The following is a 10,731-nucleotide window of genomic DNA, read 5'->3' as shown; positions in this document are numbered from 1 at the left end:
AACTATTTTATATCTAAAACAGTAATGAAAAGATAACAAATAAAATAAATTATGGCCATAGGGGGGAGGGGGGGTAAGACATGTTTTTACAAGTTGATCTTATTTTACAGATTTTTTCTAAGCTTCAAGATGCTTTTTATCTTTTAAAAAAATTCAAGTTATATTTTGATATATGACCAGTCAAAGTTGGGCCACATAATAGGTTCCCTATGAGAAGGGAAAATTAAAACAATGAAAAAAGACTACTTTATTCAAAATCTATCTCCTTCTACATTTTTCAAGCGATCTTCTTTAAACTTTCACAGTCTAATCTTTTTATAATAACAAAAAAAAAAGTGTTACTTTGGATTTAAAAAAAATTTAACGAAAAATTTAATTTTCAAATTTTCTCATAAATTTTCTATTTTTAAATTTTATAATTCATGAGAACCATTTATTTCTTTTAATATAAGAAACATTTCCTGACAATTTGAAGAAGATTGCATGAAAAATGAAGGAGGAGATAAATTGTTAATAATTTTTAAAATTTCTGAGAAAATTGACCTCAAATAATTTTTGGTCCATATGTTTGTTTGAATTGGAAACTTTACAAAAAAAATAAAATATCTCAAAAGTTTGATAATATTTTTGAATTCTATAAAAACTGACTTGTAGTTTTTAATTAAAGCTTTCATATAAAAACCAAAGTTATTTTTTGTAAAAAATAAAATTTGGCCCCCCCTATGGCCTTAACAAAAGAAAAAAAAATTCAATAGTTTATAACAAACACTCTTTCAATACCAGTACATTCATAAAATAAAAGACCCACACATCAGACTCTGATGCCCATATTACATGAATCAAATCTAAACACAAACAATACATACATGCAGAAGCACTCTAGATCTACTCCTTTTAGTTATTTAACATAATTTTTATATATCTAAATTTAAAATAACCTATTTTTAAGTTTTTTAAAGTTTCGGAGACACTAGACCAAAACTTGTGACCCAAATACCTAAAGCAGTTTAGGCCAAGTCTTGTTCTAAGTCTTTTGATTATAAAATTCATTTTCTTTGAAAATCTTGTGTTGTGTAAATGAACAGAACTAGCAAGTGTACATCTATTGTGCTTTACATCAAACCCTGTTATAATATTACACATCAATTTACAAAGTTGCAATTTATACACATAATTTAATTTTAGCACATCAGTTTTTTTTAAACAGAGGGTTTGTTGTTGTCAAAACAGGCTAAAGACCAACATACCCGTTTACTTTTTTTTGCATACAAACAATTGGTTTTTAGTAACAATCAGCAGCACCACCCCAAGCATTTACATACAATACTGGATATGCAGATAAAACAAACTATAATATATAATATACCGTTTTAAGTGTACATGTGTCCAAATAATATCTCAATTTTGACAAAACATAACAACTCAAGTGTTATGTTTGTGAGAACCCAAGTGTTTCTTCCTATCAGCTTATCATCCAAAACTACACCTAAGTATTTTATACTAACTCTGCTCAATAAGAAAATAATTATTCTTAACACTTAACTCATAATTTTTTGAAATTTTATTAAAAAGCAAAAATTTTGTTTTTGAATAGTTAATAAAAAGTTTAGTAGCAGGCAACCATTTAACAACTTAAACCAATTCTTATTAATAACTTGATGTAAATACTCAGGATCACTATGTTGGTAGCTTAAGCAGGAGTCATCAGCAAACAATCTCAAATTAATCTCAGTAGAGGAAAAAATATCTTAAATATTCACCAGAAACAACAAAGGACCCAAACAAGAACCTTGTGGTATTCCAACATTCACAATTTCACGCTCAGACACAACATTATTTATGACAGTTGATTGGCTTCTGTCTCATAGATAGTCATTTAGTAAATTTAACACAGAACATTTTATATTATAACTTTAAACTATAAGTTATAGTTTGATATAAAAAATTTATTATTACTTGTGTTAAATGCTTTAACCAAGTTCGATCTCACCAGCCTCAATTATACTCATGATAATATTTACTTTATTAACTGACAGGAATACAATTAATTTTTTAAACTTTAGTTGTTGAATGATGCAAACAAGAAAATTTTACCTGTAAATTATAATTATCAAGACAAAAAAGAAATTATTTTAATGTTATTGTAATAGTATCATGATATTTTTTTTCAAAATTTTGTTAAGTTATTTTGATTGTACACAGGTATAAAAAGTATCTCAGTTATAAAACTTTTATTTTAAAGATAAAAATTAAAAGTCTCAACTTATTTTTTACAGTTTTTGTTTGATACTCATGTTTATTCTTATTCATATATTTAAAGACTAAATATATGTTTTTATTTTTCACAGCTTTTTTACCACTTCTCCCTTTTTATGATGTTATGAAACTTTATATTGCATTTTTCATGGTCATTCTTGTAAAAAGAGTAACAAAAAATGTGAATGTACATGATTGTAAAAATTGAAATCTTAGGGAGGAGACAGTGTGGTGCCTATGGTAGACTATGTTTTCCATAGTCAATATTGGCAGAAACAAGTATAAAATAAGAGTGCACACCAATTTTTTCTTTAAAAAAAATAATTTGATTTGATTTAGATAATAATACTATTAATAAATAATAACATTGATTTTTCATTGTTCTTAAATTTCTTTCTTATTGTATTAATTAAAACTGTTCAAAAAATGTTTTAAAATGTATGGTCTGAGGCTTGAAGACCTAAAGGTCTTTTCCACACCAATCCATTGACCATAGTTGTGAAGGTTCACATTTTTCTTTTTAACTTTTTTGAATTTGATTTTATTACTGATAATCTCATTTTTTGAGTGGAACATTGTTTTGAAAATAAAATCTCAAAGAATTGAAAAAATTATTTTGGTTTGAATGATAGTTATAATTCTGTATTCTAATAAACTTTGGCCAATTTAGGCTAACTTTATTTAACTCTGGTAAGTTCTTGGTTACTAGTGGATGTTTTGCCCCAGGTAGTGGCAATCCTATTTTTTTAAGCATTTAGTAAGTTCATATTTATTAAGAATTGAAATAGATACTTCATATGTAGATATTAAGACTATTTCTGTTACACCAATGCTATGTCTTTAGATAAAATTTGACAAGTACAGGGTTGGTACACTTAAGATGACTCAGAAAGTTATAAAAAATCGAAAACCTCAGGATAGCTCAAAATATCTCAGGATATATACTTTTTATAAAATCAGGGATGACACAAAACCTGGAATTTTCTGGAAAATCTGGAAAAAATGGAATTTTAAACAAGTTTACATTTTAAGTAGTAAATTTTTGATTTAACTTAAGAAATTTAATTTATACTTTAGATAATTTTTTGTCATTAAAAAACACATTCAAAATAGCTTTACAGTATCTTTAAATGTTCTTATGGTACTTAACATTGTTTTCAACTTAAAATTTTAAAACTAAAAACAGACCCAGAAATTGTACTTTTAAAAATCTGGCAGAAATTCAGAAAGCCTGTAAAAAAATTCTCAAAAATTAAAGGCAACCTTGTAAAACACTCAAGATAGTTTTAAAATTAAAAACTATTTTAGGACACATTTATAATTTATTTTATTATTATATTAAGTTTCATTATGTTGTTCTTTTATAACAAATTTTCTCAAAGAGCTTTCTAATTGAAATCCTAAAAAAAAAATATTTTTTTTATAATTAAAAAAAAAACTTAGGATGACTCAGGGACAGTTTTAAGGTCACTTAATACAGTTTTTTTTTCAAAAAAATTGGTAACCCTGCAAGAATTGTAAAAACCTTGGTTTTTAAATATTGGAAATGTTGCAATATAATATACTACATTTAAAAAAGTGGTACTGTACCCTCTCAGGCAATTCTTCTAAAAACCTATTTACTCACAAGTTTTATTTTCATTAAACAATGAGTAAAAAAAAAATGCTTTAAAAGTTCTGAAAAAAATTCATAATTAATAAATATGATTTGTTGTATTTTAATTAAGTCAAACAAAAATTAAGGTTTAACAATGATTATAAACAGATTTGAAAAAGCTCAGGATGACTTTGGATAGTTTAAGATCACACAGGACAGTTTTTATGACTAAAAGAGTGGCAACCTGGTTATAGCATATGATTAATTTTATGTGTATCCTTTTTTCTTGTATAAAAATTTTAACAGGAAGTTTTTAACATTCAATTAGCGTTCCAAACATTTCATGGTGTTTAATATTATAAATTTGACTGATATAGTGTTAGCAATATACTAATGTGTTTTAAAAATTTAAGTGTCATTTCAATCTATTGCAATTTCAGTATCAAATTGAATTTTTAATATAGAATAATAATTAAACATTTTCTAGCTCTTAAAGAAATACAAAGCTAAATTAAAAAACAATACTTTTTTATCATCACAATCAGGCAGACATGCTTGTTTACAACAAGTTTGCACTGTAAGGCTAGTTTAAACTTGTAAAACTTCAAATAGTTATGTTTTTTTTAAGAAATTAAACCTAGTTTTTTGGGTAGCTGTCAAATTTGCACAAGGGGACAAAATTGCATGAAGGTACTTGTGCACAAAGACACTTTTGCAAAGAGGGAATAAAATTGCTTGAAGATACTTTTGCACAAAGGTTCACTTTTGAACAAAGACACTTTTGCACAAGCAGACAATTTCGCATGGGTTAATTTTTTTTATTAATTAAAAAAAAAATCTTTTAATTTTTTTTACTTTTACTGTTACCCCTAGCCTTTACCCTCAGTTGGTAAGTTATTTTTAAATCTCTAGTTTTTATTTTTTTACTATTGTTGTTACCCTTAGTTAGTAGCTTTTTTCTTTTTAATTATATTTTTGTGTTTTTTTGATAATATTTTTTATTATTTTTTCCTTTTATTTTTACTACCACTGTTACCCCTAACACTTACCCTAGGTCATTAACATTTTCTTTTTTTAATTTGTTTTTGTTTTTTCTGTTTTTATTTATTTTTTTTGTGTTTCTTACTCTCGTGCAAAAATGTAACTTGTGCAAAGTTGACCCTGTGTGCAAAATTGTTTTTGTTCAATTTCCTTGTGCAAATTTGGCTTTGTGCACTTGTGCAATTTTTCCCCTTGTGCAATTTAGTAACAATGTGCAATTTTGTATTTGTTTAATGAAGACCCGTTTCCAGGTTTTTTATATATCAAATTAATTATTCTCTTTCATTTTTTTTGATGTTTTCAAGTTGAAATGTTTTATGCTATTATTTTCTTAAATTTTCAGTGTTTAGTTTAATTTTAACATATTTTCTTTTGCTTTGCATCTAGCTCTACTTAAAAACAAAGGCATTTTTCATTGACATTACATACATGCAAACTGCTTAGTTCCAACCAACGATCAATTTCCACCAGAACCACTTAAATACCAAGGCTTAGGGGTAACAGTGATAGCAAAAAATAAATAGAACAAATATAAAAAAAAACAGCAAAAAAAATCAAAAAAAGAATTTAAAAATAAAGAATGAAATAAAAATATGTGGATGGGAATTGTGTGGGTGAGAATTTTAAGTATTCCATAAACATAATTTGAAAGCAGTTTTTTTAATTTGTGCTGTTAGTGATTTAAAAGTCAAGTATAAGAAAATATAAGCTAGAGGGATTACAAATCTTAATCAAAACCTTAAAACATATGTGCACAATGAATAATTGAGAAAAAACTTGTGCTAAAAATACTAAAAAAGCCAAAAAAAAAATCCACTAAAATTCTTTCTCCTACATTTTTATAATAAAAACTTCATATTTTCAGAAAATTTTCCTTAAATTAAACAAAAAATACCATGTAAGGAAATGTTAGATTTTTGACAATTTCATTTTCAAAACTGAACAAAAAATGAAGGTTTTTGTTTGTAAATTTTTAATTTTTATTTGAGTTAATGACAAGAATTTTTTTAAAGTATTGCAAGAAACATTTCCTAAAAATTTGAGGTGCTTATCTCAAATAGTGTAGAATATGGAGTTTAAGTAAAATAGCTTTTTTGCATTCCCACTAGGAACCGAGTGTACTCGTGTGCTTGATCTCGAAAACTGTTTTGAATTTTAAATATCTGTAAAAAGCAACATGAGGCTTAGTTAGGATTCCACAAAAAAAGATCATGTTGTAAAAAAAAAGTGATTAGTCTTCGCTATGGCCTTAAAAATGTTGAATTATTGAATGTAAAATATTTACTTTGTTTAAAGAAAGCAAGTTAAATACATTGGTGTAAATATTACTCAATACTAATTTAATACCTTACAAACTACTCTATACAAAAAAAAACAGGCTTGACATATCGAAAAATATAAATAAAAAGTGTTCTAAAAAAGTAAACTAGTTAATTAAAACTAAAACAACAATTAATTAGAAATTAATAAAAAATCTAACTTGTACGGTTTTTGAAATAACTATCTTAAACTTTCTAAAACATTCCTTGCAATATCTAGAAAATTAAATCAGAAGAAAATTTGAAAAACTTTAAAAATAAAAATTGCATGACAAAAAAACAAAATAATTTTTTTTTTGTAAGATTTTTATTTTTGTTCCAAGAGATTTTTTTTAATAATGTAAGAAACAATTTCTAAAAGTTTGAGGTAGTTATCTCAAAAACATAGGTGAAGATAGATTTTTAGTGAAATAGTCTTTTTTTGCCATTTTAGTTTGAGCGTCCCTTAAGAAACCTATTGTTACCTCCAACTTTGACCTGCTTACCTCAAAAATTAATGTGAACTTTTAAAATCTCTAAAAAGTATTTTGTAGCAAAGTTAAAACTCTATAAAATAAGATCAGTTTGTGAAAAAAAAAAGATTTATCCCCTATACCCTTAAGTTTTATGATTTAAACTTGATATGTATAATTAAAGCATTTTCCTCAGTTTATTAACCTTACGAGCACATTAAATAAACTATTTACTTAAAATTGTACAATGATAGCAAACAAACAAACTCAAAATTTTATACAATTTTCTACCAGAAGTGTATTTAAATAAGATCGTATAATGTTGGGAGTCGTGAGCAAGACATTGGTTGCCAGGGGAGTTACTTCCATGACGACGAGGTCCATGCAGAGGGTGACCAGGCCCCAGTGGTACCGTGACAACCACAACAGGTACAAGTACCTCAGGATTGTCGAAGGATACAACAGATTTGTTAGTTTTTATATTGATATTACGTGAGTTTTGTATTAGATAAGTTAACTGCAGTTGTTTTTTTGTGACAAGGATAAATTGACCTTAAACTACAATATATCAAAATAAAAAAAGCATTAAGGGTAGTTTAGAGTCAAAGTAATATTGTTCACAAATATTAAGTTTTAAAATTAATTTAACAATAATTATTGTTGTTATATTGATTTTAAAACTTAGCTAAAATTTAAACTTTACCTTAATTTCAATCTTGATATTAAAATTTAATTTGTTTAGTTTTTCAAGTAAAAATTTTGAGTAAAATTTTAATTTAATTGTTTAAGTGCTATTTATTTCTTCAAAATATTATAATACATGTTTATGACTTTTACATTGTATAGTTTTTGACACTACAATGTACTCTGTTTATAACTGTTATAGTTTTGATTCAAAAAATCTATAGATGTTTGATAAATAAAAGTTCTATTTATAAATAGTATTTAATAAATCAGTGAACATCAATTTTATTTCTACATTTTAAATTTTCCATAACAGTGAAAAATTTTATTTAGTATATATATTTTTTCTTATTTTTGTTTACTCTCACCATGTTTATTAAGTTAGTCATCTGGCACTATCGTTTTCTAAAATTTTAATAATTATTTTTCAATATAGTTGACATAAATTTCAAAACTTACTGAAACATATATATTCTACCAACTATGAATTATATATTTTCAAACTTTTTTACTTCATAAACTTTATTGTTTTGGCCTTCAGATCTATTTAAATTTTATTCCAAGTTATTCTTGAGAATGGTCATTAAAATAGCTTTAAAAGAATTTGATATCTATAGTAACCATTATGAAAAATAAATCTCTAAATAGTTTTAAATAAATGTTTCTATGTTTAAACTTGCAACTAGATTTTATTTACAATATATTTTTGTTAGACTGTTCTCAAATTTATTACTAATTTACAAAATTATATTTATTTATAGTTAGAACTTGAATTTGACAAATTTAAAATAAAAGAAGTTCTTTAATACCTACTATTTAAAAACAACTTTACTTTATATACTCATGAAAATATTTGTTTTGTAATTTTGTGGTTTATTTTTGAATTTTTAAATTTTTTTTCCGATAAATTTAATTTGTTTTGTCACATATGCTTATTTAGACACAAATAGTTTTTTCTTTAATTTTATATACTCTATAATACTGTTGCTCTACTTTGTCTATAATGTACTGAGAATTTTTTATCAAGTATAAATATATCAATGAATCATCTATTTCATTTTTATATTTAAGGAGTCATTTAATCTTGATTTCAATTTAAATACTCAATTAGCAGTTTAAAACATTTACCTTAAGCTACATCATTTTACCATTACTAACTAAAATCTGAAAAAGTTAGTTTACATTTTTTACAGACTTCTTTTGAGCTCATTTGAATGTTGTTTACTGATAAAAATATTTTAAGAATATTGTTTTTCACACTTTTTAAAATAAAACTTTTTCGTCAAAAAAAGTTTTAAGCTTGAAATTGTTAACTTTGTATTGGTATTAATTTTTATGCTTTGAAAATCCTTGGTTTAAAACTTGACATTATTAATGTCTTAATTATTTGTTACTTAAAAAAGCTATATTATAAATCATAGTGAAAGTGTAAATTTTTTATTACCCATAAAAACTTTTACTAGTCAATAGTTTATAAATTCTCAATGAGTTCTGTATTAAACCTTTTATTGCTAAGTAATTATCATTTTTATCAGTAATAAAATAGTTTAATTAAATGTTTTAAAGGATATATCTGCAAAATAGTATTTGTTAAACTAAAAAATGAATTCTAAAAAATATATTATAAGTTTTTAAAAATTTAATGTACTTTATTTATTTCTATGATTTAGTTATATTTAGTGGTAGCTCATGTGGGCTAGGCACGTTTTTAATATTTCAAAGCAATACTGTTCGTTTGTACTAATATTTATTTATGTATTTGTTTATCATTAACTATAACAAGGGTTGCCACCTTACCTGGAAACCTGGAAAAACCTAGAATTTGACAATTTAGGCTAAAATAACCTGGAAAAACCTGGAATTTGAGAAATTTTGAAAAAAAACCTGGAAATTTGATCAAAAAACCTGGAAAAACATGTAATTTTTAATAACTTTAACATTTTCAGTTGTAGAATTTTGATGATGACAAAAAATCTATCATATAATTAAGATTTTTTGTCATCATCAAAAAAATTTTTTATCTAAAAACACATTTAAAGTAACTTTACAGTACCTTTTCAATGCTTTTATTCTAATTAATACATTTTTTAAATAGAAATTAACTTTAAACTAAAAATAGACCGAAAAATGTGTACTTTTAAAAACCTGGAAGAAATTTGGAAAACCTGGAAAAATAGTTTGAAAAAATGAGTGGCAACCCTGTATAACGATTAAAGTTGACTAGAAAATATCACTTTTATTACTTATTCTCACGTAATTATTTTTTATAAAGTTAATTGAAACTTAAAAAAAAACCTTTTTATTTCAGCCTAAAAATAGTATACCAAGTTATGCATACAAAAATATACCAGTTTTAAATGTATGAAATTTTTATTGCAATATCAGGCAGGTTCTCCGCTGAATAGATTATCATATTAAGATTCTGCAATAAAAAATGTTAAATTGGTTAACAATGTGAGGTTCGATAAGATTAGTAAGACAAAATGACTAAGTGCCCAATTTTAGAATAAATGTTGTTTTTTAATACATGAAACATCAAGTTGAATTATTTCATGTGTTGAGTCTGTTTTAAGCATATATTCAATACCAGTTAAACTAAAACACCTTATCATTTATTAAAATAATTACATAATATATACAATAAAATGTAATATAATTAACAACAACTTTATCACAGGACTACTTCAAGATGTCAGCCATGGCACTAGCAGCCTTATTCACTCCAGCACTGGCCATCTACTACAACAATGGACAAATTCGCCCCAAGGATTAAATCACACGTGTTTTCTATTTCCCAATATGTTGTATATTTGTATCAAAATTTTTTGGCTGGTAATTAAATTTTAAGACATTTGTCATTGTGTTTTTCTTGTGTCTTTCTTGTTTTCAGTCAATGTTTTTTTTGGTTAGTGTAAATTTTAAAAGAGTTGTATTATTTTTATACTTGCATCTACACACAACTTTTTTTTTTTTTTTTCTAAAGATTTAAATGATTTATTTCTAAACGTGTATATCAGGGTTTCCCAAAGTAAACCAATTGGCTCCCTTGGGGGTCATTACAGAAAATTAGTTGGCAATAACCAGCAAATGGGCTAAAGTTAGAGGGTATGAGTAGTAAAGGGGCCTTAAGAGGAAAGGGCCCTTATTTGAATCTTATACTAGATATTCAGAAGTCGATGATGAAGAAAAAAAAAGTCTCAGGCGTATTTAATGATAGTTTTGAAACTTTTACTCGATATTAGTTATGGGAAATTCTAGAAATTTAGTGGCCACAACCTTTAAAAGGGGAGCCACAAGACAATAAATTTGAAACTAGATATTCTGGAGTTAATGATGAACAGCAAAAAATAAAAAAGAAGATGTTAGGCGTATTTAATAGTAG

General features: G+C 25.2%; 1 long non-coding RNA gene across 1 annotated transcript; it reads left to right on the top strand.

Annotated features, from left to right (window-relative positions):
• Positions 1 to 6,963: 6,963 nt before the first annotated feature.
• Positions 6,964 to 10,207, top strand: LOC145836972 (uncharacterized). Its single transcript, XR_014369893.1, has 2 exons — positions 6,964 to 7,134; positions 10,027 to 10,207. It is a non-coding gene; the product is annotated as an uncharacterized LOC145836972 (long non-coding RNA).
• Positions 10,208 to 10,731: the final 524 nt, after the last annotated feature.

The sequence above is a fragment of the Thalia democratica genome, chromosome 5 (genome assembly GCF_965202585.1).
Source record: "Thalia democratica chromosome 5, ktThaDemo2.hap1.1, whole genome shotgun sequence".
Classification (NCBI taxonomy): domain Eukaryota; kingdom Metazoa; phylum Chordata; class Thaliacea; order Salpida; family Salpidae; genus Thalia; species Thalia democratica.
Note: the sequence above shows the minus strand (reverse complement) of the source record. Positions and strands in the feature narration are given on the sequence as shown.